Source organism: Panthera tigris, chromosome C2 (assembly GCF_018350195.1).
Source record: "Panthera tigris isolate Pti1 chromosome C2, P.tigris_Pti1_mat1.1, whole genome shotgun sequence".
Taxonomy (NCBI): Eukaryota; Metazoa; Chordata; class Mammalia; order Carnivora; family Felidae; genus Panthera; species Panthera tigris.
In genome coordinates, this window is record NC_056668.1 from 40,786,707 (window position 1) to 40,801,243 (window position 14,537).

Sequence of the window (14,537 nt, forward strand, 5' to 3'; positions counted from 1 at the left end):
TGCTGGAAAGGCACAAAGCCCACCTGAATCCATCTCCCCCTCGGGAAAAAAAGCCCTACAATACTTCAGGGAAGGCAGCAAACATTGCCATCTGCATGGTAGCAGTATAAGACCAATGCAGCTGGGGGAAGAAACACAAAACATCCTCTCTGGGGGCAGGGGTATGAATTAAAAGATAAAGGTTTGGAGACGAAAAATCACTAAGAATCTTCACCCCTAAAACCCACAGACACAGTGCCTGCTTCAGGCTGAGGTTAAATCAGATCAACAGAGAATTTCCTCTCCCCCCCAACCCCCCCTCACCCTATCACGAGGTCAATAAATGCTGACTAATAATAACAATCATCTAGTTCGGGGAGAGGGACAGACAGGAGGCACACTGCTAAATAAGAATCTGACACTGAGCGAGACGCAACATTGACAATTCTTTAGTAACACAGTTTCCACCCAAAATATAAGTTAAATTAGAGAAATTTGAAAACTGTGGTACACTGAAGGCAAACATAATAATAATAATGCGACTCAAACTCAGTTCAATTCCTGACTAGATTAACACAAACCCTGTACTAAAGTCCTGTCAGAAGAATATGTATGCCCGTTTCCAGGCATAAAGCTCTTTACATCAGTGTCTACTGTCTTACACAACAACATGGATGGATCTCAAATGCTTTCGCTAAGTGAAAGAAGCTAGACCTAACAGACTTGGAGTTGTATAATTCCATTTGTATCATGTCTAGAAATGGAAAAACTACAGAGAAAGAGAATAAATCGATAGTTGCCGGGACCTGGAGTCTGGGGAGGGGATATGGGCTAATTTGTTCTATATCTTGATTACATTGTTGTTTTTACAACTGTATATATTTGCCAAAACTTGCAAGATTGCACACTAAAAAGTGCAAATTTTACTGTTTGAAAATTGTACTCTAAAAAGAAGTGTAAGTGATCATAAAATACATCATAGGCTTAAGAACAGACTTTGTTTTTAAAAAATATAAGTATTACAGTAAATGTACATATAATTTTGAGATAGATCTTTATTTCAAAATGTCAGTATGTGGGGAATAAAAGGTAATTCTTAGAAAAGAGGATGCATGAGGTGGTATCTATTTTCAAGAATCACAAAGTGCAATTAGCATGTTAATGACTGTACAAAGAAAAACTAGAGAATTTTTTGGCCTGTGTGCACTTTTTTTTAAATAATTTTTTATGTTAATTTAATTTTTGAGAGAGAGATAAAGCATGAGCAGGGGAGGGGCAGAGAGAGAGGGAGACACAGAATCCGAAGCAGGCTCCAGGCTCTGAGCTGTCAGCATACAGCCCAACACAGGGCTTGAACCCACAAACCATGAGATCATGACCTGAGCCAAAGTTGGAAGCTTAACCGACTGAGCCACCCATGTACCCTGGCATGTGTACACTTTTAAAGGCAATACCTTTTCATGGATCACACACTGAAAAAGATGACCTACCAGTTTTGAAACTTTGAAGAATTTATTGCTGTATATGTCTGAGATTTTCAAATAAGCCATGTTAGATAAATGCAATTATTTATATACATTGTCAGTGAAGAAAAGCAATATAGGCTCCTCCCCTTGTCAAATGGGTGGTTGAGTTGGGAGAATTGACCAGTAGAAATGTATTCTCTCATTGTTAACATTATGATAGCTGTATGAAAATGGTTTGTCCCCCAAACCTGTAGCTGTATCTCAGGAAGTTGTGCTAAGAAAGCCCCAGGTGGAAATAACAAATGGTCAATGCCAGGCAGGGCTGGCTACATGAAGTGCAGGGTCTACTGTGAAAAATGAAAACATGGAGGTGTTGTTCGACAAGCAGGAAAGAAAAAGCTGTCCTCAAAAGTACTACAAGAAAAAACTCTTCCCCTTTTTCCACAGTCTCTCTTTTTCACTTTCTTCAGTGTTTTTTACTTGCTATTTAACGTCCTTTCCTTTTGCACAGGATACCCTCCTGGTGAATGTAGATCCTCATACATGTCTCTGAACTCTGACTCCAGACCCCACATAGGCATGTTCATGCAACAAGGGAATTGGTTTCTCTTTTCCATGGCTGGCCACCCCAGTCCCCAGAGGATGGGCAATCCTGGAGGGATTGCAACACAGAACACCCTGGTCCCTGGTTTGGAAATGGGCAAGAGTCACCTGCCTAACATGCCATGGTTCCGGTAACCATGGATGGAGATGGCCACTGCTGTGCCCACCTGGGAGAGATCCCACCTTACACTGTATAGACTCCTGTGATGTTAAACACACAGATTCCCTGCTTCACTCATGAAACTTCTTGTTCACTAAGTGTCTTGACTGGGGCTGAGAAATCTGCATGTTTAAGAAGCTGTGCAAATTATTTTGATGTGCAGCCACATCTGGGCGTAAGATATTACACGTGTGAATTTGAGGAGAGGCTGCTACAAGGGTGAGTTTGGAGAAGGTCTGATTACATTAAGTTGGCATCTGAGGTGAGAGTATTTTTCTGAATCTTTATTTGGGAGCAGAATTCAGCTGAATTCAGCCATTTTAAAAACGTAAAAAAAAAAAACTTCACACTTTATTTCTTGTAAAAGACAAAGAATTGGAAAGAGGGAGTAAGAGAATTTTTAGAATTTGTTGTCAGAGAAGTACCTTAAAGGTGAATTCACATAAAAGTTCCTTAGAAGCAAAGTAATCTCACAAGAAGCAAGAAATATTAGCAAACTTATGGAGGAAGCAGATGGGCCTGCTCACTTGAACGGTACAAAAGTAAATGTACACATCATCACATCCATATGAAACCAGATTATTTCCAAAGTAACCAACGAAGCAAAACACTGACATTTTTCACACACTTTTGTCACAATCATTTCAGCATCATTATCTGTAGACAATTAACCAGTTTTAAAATATGAAAAGGGATAATACTTTAAAATGTCCAAATGTTTTTGATAGAGAAAACAATTTCTTAAGCTTTTAAAGTTACTCGAAGATAATAAAATTGTAATAATCTGTTGTTATGTCCAAGTAACTTGTACATACACAGATAAGTAGCATAATTTGCATTTTACCAACCTCTACTTCAATTCTTCTTTCATACATCTCAAAGGAGCATCTATCTGAACAAAAATATGATCTTGCTACTATCTTAATATAAATATGTCACTGGCTGTCTAGGGTATTCAGCACAATTGTCAGTTATTTAGTATGGCATAGAAGAACTTTAGAATTTGGCTGCTGCATTTGCCACTGTCTCCTCCACCATCAGTTGTTTATAGCTTCCAGGCTCTCTGGACCGCTTGCTTTCATATAAGTTGCTTTGTGCCTTCACCACTAGATTCATTTTCATTCTTTGAGCCTATGCATAAATGTTACGTCTTTGGAAAAGCCTTGCCTGGGCTGTTGTAGACTTCATTAGATGCTCTTTTAGAAGAGAAGCAGGGGAAGAGGGAGAAGGGACAATTGCGGTGGCATAGGGAAAAGAACCCAGGACAGGTGTCTGGAATGCTCCTGATGATCCTGGTTTTGCAACCATTTTGTCTTTGATCTTAAAAATGCCACTTCATCTTCTCTCTTTTGGTTACATCATTGAGTAAATGAGAAAGATGGACCCGATGACCTGTAAATTGCTTTCTAATTCTTATGACTGTTTGCTTCAATGGAGTTAAGAGTGAGGAGGGGGAGGAAATGAAACTGAAGACAACATGGAATAGGGTAGCAAAGCAGTTTCAGACTTTGGACTTTCTTAAGAGACTGGGGACAGAGAAGAGAGGAGGTAAAAGTATGTACAAGCAGTGAGGCTACGTTGAAAAAAGTGGAAGCTATCCAACAGGAGGAATCCTAACTTCTCTCATCACAAAATGTTTGTGATTTAAAGAAGAAAGAGGATGAAATGGCAACCCATACCGAATAGTCTTGAGAGTGAAAAGTAGTGGAGATAGAACAAAAATCAGAGATGACACGTACCAAATATTTACTGAGCATCTACCAAGCGGGACATTCTGTTCCAGGCTATGGAGGCCACCACAGTGAAGGGAACAGGCAAGTCAACCTTGGACCCTCCCCTTACGGAGCATCATTAAGATTATCAAACAGTAGTATTGGTTTGATAGCATGAATTTCTGGAAGGCCCAAATGGCTGAGATTATAATTTGCTTCAACAGTGCTCAGCAGCTGGCTATTGGGGAAGAAAAGGCCATTCGTTTATCCTAAGGATTTGGTGAAGAAACTGTTCAGAGATGAGGCATTTTAGGATGGTTGTCAGTTTTATTTAACACACAGACCTAGTTACTTGGAAAGACAAATGAAGCCTAAATATAAGAAGTCACAGATTGAGGTCAAGACGAGAGTGAAGAGTGAATATTTTCTAGTTACGATATTCAGTTACAAATGACTCAAATTTATGATTTTAAGCAAGCTAAGCATAACAAAAATATATAATACGCAAGGCAAGAGGCCAGCATTCAAAAAGCAATGATATTACAGCTAAATGAAAATTATTAACTCCAGTTGTACACTTGATTACCCTTGAGCAGTTTCAATTGTTTTGGGTAAGACCCACAGATGAGGAAATCTGAGATTTTATCCTGCATTTTTGGCTCAATTTAGAGTCCTCACGGAGACACCAAAGTGTGAGTCCAAAGGACTAGATAACAATGCATGAGATAGTTTTTGAGTTGTTGGTTTCTTTATGTTCATAAAAATATTCTCGATGATTTGGTGAGAAAAACAAAGAAAAATTAATTTGGAGATATAACAGAAATGTGCTAACTTAAAAAATAATAGATGAAGAAATATTTTTAGACATTTAATCTCTTGAATGTCAGTTGTTAAGCCCTTGGAACTCTTTATATGATCTGAAGATAAATCAAGTGCAGCAGCACTCACAGGACTTATCAGTGCACTGAAAAGCATGACTTGGCAATTTGTATTAATTAGTTGTTGCATTTAATCCAGAGAAGTGGATATTGTTGGGGACCCCAAACAATAATGATTTACTAGGAGAAAAATAAAGCAAAGGGGGTAGAACACTTGATTAGTTCGGCAAAGGAAATTACTTTTAGTGAAACACAATTAAACAATAATACAGAAAAAAATCATTCCAAGACATGCTCTTTTCACTTAAAAAGATTGATTTGCTGTATATTTGTGATTCTGTAAATTCTTACTAAAAGTAATTCTCAGTCTTCCAATTTTTTTGTTATTGTTGAAAGTGTTACTGGATATCAAGCTGAAGCATCAATGACTTGATTAAAACTAGACCAAGGGCTGCTGTAAAGGGAAGTCATTTGATTATTCCTCCTGAAATGATGGCAGATTTTAATGTATGCAGGGCAACATTATGGACAGGATATCCCATACATGTATATAAGTATTTGCTTTTGTGGAAACTGGAAATTGAGGCAATATCTAATTAGTCATGACAAGAGTGACTGATACATATGGCCTGGTATCCAGGCCAAGCAGGGACTTCACTAAACACTTGAACTGGTGCACAGAATCACTTAATGGCAGTGAAGAATCCTGTTGGAACAAAAGCTGTGCTACCGAAAACTGAAATTGTTTTGAGTTGCATGCAATAAGATTTCTTGAAGGTATTTTGCTAGTAAATTCAATTTTATTCTTGAGGTTATTTTTTTTAATTTTATTTTTTATTTTTTAAAATTTACATCCAAATTAGCATATAGTGAAACAATGATATTCTTGAGGTTATTAAAGGGAAGAATAAAATACATATAAAAAAATCTGTGTCTCTGTTTACATGCAACAGCTATTCATTGAGATCTGTTCTTGGCTCAATTGTTAAAAATTTATTTTGATGGTGTGATATTTAAAAAACTCCCACATACCTGACTATGCTCCGAATCAGAGCCCCAAGATGATGAAACACTGTGTTGTTGTGCAGCTACAGATTAATTCTTGGACAGATTTTTCTGCTTCACTACCTCTTTTGCTGGTGCCAAAAATAATTGCTGATTTTGCCAAGTTGTGTCTTTATCACCTGTCAAAGATCTCAGTGCACTGTCATGTGGCATCTAAGGTAAGCACGCATTTACTGTTGACTTTACTTTTCTCACTGCACTGGGCTCATGAAGCTTATTTCATTGGCCTTTGTCATCTGTTGTATGAGATGAGCTTTAAGTCCATGTGATGTTTCTATTTTGTTCTCATTTGCGTTTTCAAATATGAATTCTTAAAGCCACCTAAGAATTAGAAACCAGAAAAGCAGTCTATTTTCACTGCCACTTAGCCATCTTTTGCTTTTCAAGCACATCAAACTACAACCAAAGCAAAAAAAAAAAAAAAAAAAAAAAGATGAGAGAAACTGAATTCTGGACAAGATCCAGAGGGTTTTCTGCCCAAGGCTCCAAGAGACAATGTTGGACACTACTGTGATTCACATCCTGGAAGTATTGATTCGGTGCAACTGGTAAATATTAAGTATATGCTTTTGTGGATTAAATCTTAGCTCTTGTTCCAGCATTACTTAATAATCATTTGGATTGGCTTGTTTGGGAAAACATCTAAATAAAACACAGCACTATATGCAAGGATAAAAACCTCAGAATCAGTCGTGCTTTTCTTTTCTAGTGTCAGATTTAAAAGGGCTTCATTTAAATTTATATTTGCAAATGTAATGAAAGTATAAATACATTTTATACTAACATTTTGTAGAAATACATCAGCTTTTTCCAATTATTTTCTGCACCCACACCATTATAAAGTATAATATATGAAATGGCATTCCTGGCTTTCTAGTATTCTGGGATTCGAACATAAGAATTCTGAAATGAAAATCACTTATTTACATTAAATGATAGTAAAATGTATAAGTCACTTTGATTATACAATCCAAAGAGGGATAGAAATAAATAATACACCTACTTAAGCTTCTGCTATTTTTTTCAGGTCATTAATTTTTAATTATCTAAGATGTTCAGTCACTATAAAGGAATTAAAAATATATTTTATATCTGGGTAATTGGTAATATCAAAAGTGCTTTTCTGCACTAAAATTCAGTAGGTGAGATGAGATATATTCCCTTTTACACACTAAGATGGGACATTTTTTCCCATTATACGTGATGAAAGAAAATATTGAAATTACTCTTTTGCTCCTGTTTGCAAACGTATTAGATTGATACAGTTGATTTTTATGAAGAGTAGATCTCGAGTTTTGCAATCTATAACTGAAATAGCTAATCAATCACTCAGAAGGTAGTTCTGTGTGAGGAATGACAAAGCAGAACTGATACCAAAGCTTACGTGATTTGATGAACACATTTTGAGGGTTTGCTCTCTTCACCTCCCAGAGCATGGACAGAAGGGGAGGATTTGCACAAGTCCAATGGAGAGGACTTTTAGAGGAGGTGCCTGGCCTGAGGGATTTCACCTGGGATGTCCCAAAGGCAAGCACACACACCCAGTGCCTTTGCTGCACCTATCGAGATTAGAATTATTTACTGTGAACTATAGAAAGTATAAACAAATAATAGTTTTAAAAACAAAAAGCTATATATATGTGTACGTATACATGTATGTGCACACACATGCCTACACATACCTGTGCATGCCCACATACACAGATGTGCAATTTTGTGAGTTATATCTCTGCGATATGTAGTCATGGTTGATTTTTTTTTTTCCTTTGTTTGAATTGGAACTATTTGAGCCTTCTCATTTTGTGGATTTGTGGTGGCTTCCCACTTGGAAAAGAAGAGTGGGAGATAAAGAAGCCCAACCCTAGATTCTGATTTCTAGAAGGTGTTCTCCAAGGCTTCTAGCTCCACTGTCAGCGTTGTTCTCTTTGTTCATCCCTATCACCTTTGGGGACTGGAGAGCTCTTGCAGTCTCCTTCCTGCTCTTGGGCCCAAAGGTTGTTTTAAGTTTTGGACACTAAAACAGTTTTCGGTCCAGGTTTGTGGTTTCTTTGGAAATAAAACCCTTTCAAAACTAGGACACTTTGAAGTTATTTCCTGCCATCCAGCTTCATGTGCCAGTAACCACATCCAAGTTTTTTCTACACATAATTCTCAAGCATGATTTCTTCCTTTTGTTCTCATCCTCATTTCTCTCTTTCTCTCTTTCCTCCTCATCCCCTATTCTCTTTTCTTCTCCTTCTTAATAGAAGACAATTTAAGGCTATTAAAAAAAAAAAAAAAAAGGTAGTCTTGTGTGGGCACGTAACACCCTTAATCTGATCATCTGATCATTGCTACCAGATTCAGTACTTGAATCAATTGAGAAATATTAATGGGCCTTTGTCACTCAAATTATTTTTTTTTTTCAGTTTTATCTAACACTTGACCTCTAACAATCTTCTTTTCAAAACTGTAGAGCCCTCGATCTCATCATGAAAGCCAGTCAATCTGGACAGTCAATCACTGTCCAGAGTTCATTTCTGTCTCCTAATATGTTTTTGGAGGCAACGAATAACCAAAGCACACTGTGACTCTTTCCAGTCATTTCCTCTAAAATCACTTGTCTAGTTGTCACATGGTCTTACTCCTAAGGTATCTTGGGCCTCCATTTTATAAATGTTTAACATGGCAGAGCAGGGGCTCCAGTCATAAGGCCTACATATATCTGTGTCCTCACCACCTACCACCAACCCATTAAGTCAATTTTACACATTTAGATTTTCTTGTACCAATTTATGTTTTGTTGTAGTTAATGCTAGTTGGTAAATGTCAGCTCTGTTATTTTAGTGAACTGGTAAAATGGAAGTTAATTGCCATGCATATCGTGTTCAGTTGATGACAGGAAAGGGGTGGGGATTTTGCTTCACACGGTCACTCAGTGACTTAGGCTCCTTCAGCTCCTGGAGTCTCAGTGTTTTGCTGGATCTTCTGCATCTGGCTGACAGATGGAAAAGTAGGTAATGACAACTCATGGGGGCTTTTTATGACCCAAGACTAGAAATGACACATATTGAGAAATGTTTGCCCATTTCTTTTGGTCAAAATGCAGACCACATCTCCTCTTCTGAAAGGAAATCTGTATATCCAGGGGAAGAAAAATGAATGGATGGTCTAAGAAGTTAGTGTCTACTGCAAGTATGAATTAAGCTTTATTTTTCTTTATTGGAGTTTGCATTATCTAAAAAACTTCTAAGTCATAGATTTGCGACAAATTATCTTTTTCTTAAAAAGGCAAAGTATTGTCGATACATTCACTTTCATCATAGGAATTTCTTAATCACTTAAAACAAAGAGGTCAACAAATTACACACCAGGGTTTGACTGCTTATTTTTGTAAATAAAGTTTCATTAGATCAGAGCCATTCCCTTTTGTTCACATATTGTCTATGACCACTTTCAATCTACAATGACAACATTGAGTAGTTCCAACATGGAGACCTTGTGGTCCACAAGGCTAAAATATTTACTTTAAGAAAAGCTTGTGGATCCCTGATTTAGAAAATACAAAATTAGCTTTGCATATATCTGCTTAGGACAGTGAATGAAAAATGTTGTTTTTTTCCATAGATGATCTTTTCATTGATCTCAAGCCAACCTCAGTAATATTTTGTTTAAGGAACCAAATGATGATTTAGTTTCTTTTTAACTTGACAACACCATTTTCAATTCTTAAGCATTGGCAAATTAGATGTTTCATGTAGGAAATAACATTTAATTATAAAATCAATGTGATTTTGGCAAAATCCCAGACAGGAACTTCATTTCTATATCTTTCTTCATTTGATTAAGATGCAATAAAACAGAAAGATATTAGCAAAATAAGCATTACCAAACCTCAAAAGAGAAATGATGATTAATTTTTGGACAATGAAAATTCTGGATTGTTTGATATATCAGGAATGGTCTGTGAATTAGGAGTTTATCTTGTGAGCAGATTTAATGATAATACTCGGTTTGCATTGAAACTTGTTTTCCTTAATTTTCATGATTATGATGTGTATACATCATCCCTAATATATAATTCTAAAAATTGGCAGACCAATGCCACTGCATAGGTAAGCTGGTTTGAATGAGAACTAGAAACAAGGCATCTGACATTGGATTCATTGTGGTTTCCACTGTGAGGCAGCTTTTTTTTTTTTAATTTTTTTCCAATATTTACTTATTTTTGAGAGACAGAGACAGAGCATGAGTGGGGGAGGGGCAGAGAGAGAGGGAGACACAGAATCCGAAGCAGGCTCCAGGCTCTGATCTTTGGCACAGAGCCCAACGCGGGGCTCGAACCCAGGAACCCTGAGATTATGACCTCAGCTGAAGTTGGACACTTAACCGACTGAGCCACTCAGGCACCCCTGTGATGCAGCTATTTTTAAATTAACTAGTCGTGGGTTTTTAGTTAATTTCCCAAATAGTTACAATTTTTCAACATGTTGTTCTACTCTTTGATGAAATGAAAATTCTGCCTTCACACTGAGCTAGGAGCTTTCCATGTATTGTCTCATTTACTTTTTCACAGTATTTGACTTGTGCATTAGTATCATTATTATCTGAAGAAAAAGTGGACTTGAAGAAGATAAGTAACTTGTTTAAGCATACATAGAGGAAAAAAGGTCCTTATGTCTATCACTTTTGCTGGCTATAGTTTTTTGTTTTGTTTTGTTTTTGTCTTGTTTTGTTTTGTTTGCACTAACAAGTGTTTTGAAAGACACAGAGGAAAGTGAGATGGATAGGCAGGTAAAATAGGAGGAAACCTATCAAATTGGGTGGCTGTAGAGAGCCTCTCTGAAAAGTGATATTTATCTTGAGACCTAAAGTGAGCAGTCAGCCATAAGAAACTCAATAAGTTCTTTCACAACAGAAGTCATACCAAGTGGAATGACCTTTAAAAAAAATAAGTTGTGTTTTGCATTCTAATGAACACTATTATAGTTTCTTTTCTTTTCTTCTATTAAGCATATCCATTAAGTTTTTACTTCTAGAAATTGTACTTTTTTAGTACTAAAATAGTCATCTGTCTCATTTATAGATGTCACATATATGGTAAAATTCTTCATCACTTCATCTGTTTTGGCTTAGAACATTTTAATCCAAGTTGCAATAAAGTTTTTTTCTGATAACCCCCAAATTTTGAACACTGGTGGTTTATTTCTATTGTCTATTTTTTCTCTTTGTTTTTGATAATTTATTTCTGTCTTGTTATGCCTAGTAATTTTTCACTGAATGTCAACCATTGTGTAAGAATTGTAGAGACTCTGAATGACGTTACTTTTCTTCAGAGAAGATTTAATATTCAACTATTAGGCAAGTAGCACATGAGTGGAACACCTTGATCTAATTTCAGACTGAGATTTTTCTAAACTCAGGTGTCAGGCTTTCCCAGGGCTGGTCTACTTCTGCTTGGCTTTTAGTCCTAATGGATTTATATCTCAGTGTTCTCAACTGGGCCCTTAAGGGCTCCTCCTTTTTGGTGGACAGCCTAGTAGTGTCAGATTGTTAAACATTCTTATAGTACTTTAGCCTGTATCAACCATTTTTCTTCTAGTTTCTTGTCTTTTTACCAATTCATGCAAAGATTAAGAGTTTGTCACAGACTTAAGGGAAAACATATATCAAATGACATTTCTTCATGACTCCTTTTTCTCCCAGTTTAGCCTTTCAAATCCCTGCTGCCATGGTGATCATAACCTCTAATAGTCTGCCCTTTCTACCTCAGTGAGTGGGCCACACACTTTATGATGGTGTTTTTTGTCCAGCCTCTATGTTCTGATCCTGGATATTTGAAAATATCCAAAGTGGAAAAAAATCAGTGGTAAATGGAAAGCTTTTTTCATTGCATTTCCATTATCTTCAGAATCATGGCCCCTCAAATCCTGGCCTTCTTGTCTACTCCAAGACTCCTTCAAACTGCTATTTGCTTGTTTGTTTTAATTTTAGCCAGCTTTAATGGCTTCTTGACAGAAGAGTCTAATACAAGTTAATCATAGGCAGCAGCAGAAGACAGAAAGGTCACCCTGGGTTTGAATTTCCTGTCTACAGTAATAAATGTGTTTACCTCGGCATTTAAAAAATACCTCAATATAGGTTTTCTTTCCTTGAATGGGGATAATGATAGTTTATGAGATTGTTGTGATGATTTAAACACACACACATGCATACACACACACACACACACACACACACACACACACATAGCAAAGCACTTGGTATGTAATAATGAAGCAAGAAATGTTGGTTCTCTCCTTCTCTTCTGCTGTTTTATTCAAAGGTCATATTTTTGACTGTTCATTGATCCATATTTATCAGGCTAGTGACATTTCCATGATATATGTAATAAGTTTTGGATGATGACAGAGAAGAAATAAATATGCAGAAAGTATAACATGCATGGATATATTCCAAGAAAATACATTTCATCTGCATAACAGGTACTGTCTCAAACATTAAATTTTTTATGAATTTATATTATGTTGTTTTTACTATGAGCTACTTAGAATAATATAACTTAACATTAAATAAAACCAGAACAAGTACATAAGAGAAAACATAATAAAATGACCTAACTTTATTTTATTCAGGTATTCAATGATTGGTAAAGAGAAAGAGATATGCAATACATTTCTGTGTGCTAAAATCTACACAAAATAGGTGAAATGATGTAAACTAAATTTTGTGAAAATTCAAGTATATTTTAAGTGCATTTGTAGTGTTGGCTGCCGTGTCATTCAAATAATATTACTAATGTTTTGTGGTCACATGAGTATTATTATATTTATTTATATTTAATAAAGTCACCATTTATAGAATTCTATCATAACTGGTAATCATCTCTTCATTTGCTCTCTCTCATTGTGAATTCCCAAAATACAGTGCTGTAGATGTATTTTCAGTGTAGCTGATTACTTATCACTCCACCTTTCCAGGGCTTGCAGCCTAGCAGATCAATGAGAAACTCATTGCCTTGAAAGAGATTAGCTGATAGGTTTGTCACCGGAACCATTCGCTCTAGTCAAGAAATGTGTAAAATTAATAGATTGCTCTCAAAATTCCATTTAAGAATTGAACAATTTAATCATTATAGTCTCTATTTTCTTTGGAAAGAATATGAACTAAATATAAATCCAAACATTAATTTAATAGATTTGAGGAAACTAAAAGCCACAGAGAAGAAAAGCAACGCAGATACAGGTCAAAAGTTCACCTTTCCTGATAGACAAAGCGTATTAAGTCAAGTGATCATTGGGATTGATCAAATTAGGCCAGTCACCCTAGATGTGACCACACAGTTCTACCCAGCCTCAAGTTGCTGAAGGTTTAGTATAATAGCCCAGAAGAAAGGGGTGGTCAGTTGTACGCAAAGGCATGGCGAATAAGCCCAATAGTAGCAGTTTTCAGAATTTTGTATTTTTCATATACCAATAAAATCATAAAGAAGTTTTTAGACTGATACATGTTTATTTTGTCAAAGAAGGAAAATCATTTTTTAAAAAATAAAAGACACTAAAATATTTTCAACCATAATTTATTTCAGAAAAAAATAAGGACATTTTTTTAAAAACAAAATATAAGGAAGAAGCAACCTAAAAAAACAGACTATTGAGGAAAAAATAGTGAACTAGCTGGCAATCTTACATGTACATTCACACACACACACACACACACACACACACACGAGGTGCATCCATAGTACACTGCCATTACTTTAATTTTGAGGACTATCGAAACAAGGGCAGAGAACTGCCTAAGCCGTAGAACTAACTTGACAGATTAGCTTTAATAGGATTTTTATAGTCTTCTTTGGAGACAAGGTGTGTTCTCATGTTATTATTTCATTTAACTCTCTTTGCCACTGTTAAACTTTTGATACCTGACATCTTCTAGCTTCTCCGCTGAATCCTTTCAAGTTATTATTCTAGTGTGTTTTATTTGTTTTGTTTTTCTTTGACACTGAGCATTAATATGTAGCACTTAAAAATTTTTGAAGTTCTGTGTGTGTTTAAGAATGGGAAAGAAATGTTACAGTAAGTCCCCCTTTTATCTCTTAAGCCTATAACTCTGTTTTCCAATCCACTGGTCATCTGACTATGTGGTTGGTCTTTTAACCAGTTTCCATGACAGTTGAACGTAAATAAAGTGCTGCTTCCACGCTCACCGAGAAGTTGCTGTGTTATAAACATATATTTTATGCTTTAGGAAATTATTCCATAGATGAACACCTGTGAGCAAACATTCATTTGAAAAAGTGCTGGCTTCTATGGGGCTCCTGGGTGGCTCAGGCGGTTGGGCGTCTGACTTCGGCTCAGGTCATGATCTCACAGTTCGTGAGTACGAGCCCCGCGTGGGGCTCTGTGCTGACAGCTTAGAGCCTGAAGCCTGCTTCTGATTCTGTGTCTCCCTCTCTCTCTGCCCCTCCATGCTTATGCTCTGTCTCTCTCTCCTTAAAAAACCTTAAAAAAATAAAAAAAAAAAAAAAAAAAAGAAAAAGTGCTGGATTCTAAATCTGCCTCAATTCGACGTTCATTTGGCATCTTGTAAAATGAGGATATTAATTTTTGTTTTTTTTGTTCGTGGTGGTGTGTTGAAATATTTGAATTAGTTGCCAACACTTCCAAATTGGGAGTTTTCATATAACATTCCA

The 14,537-nt window shown here is 36.3% G+C and overlaps 1 protein-coding gene across 1 annotated transcript in view; it reads left to right on the forward strand.

Moving 5' to 3' along the window:
* Nucleotides 1-14,537, forward strand: part of LOC122230492 (casein kinase 2 subunit alpha' interacting protein) — a 380,723-nt gene that overhangs the window by 333,202 nt on the left and 32,984 nt on the right. The window lies entirely within an intron of this gene.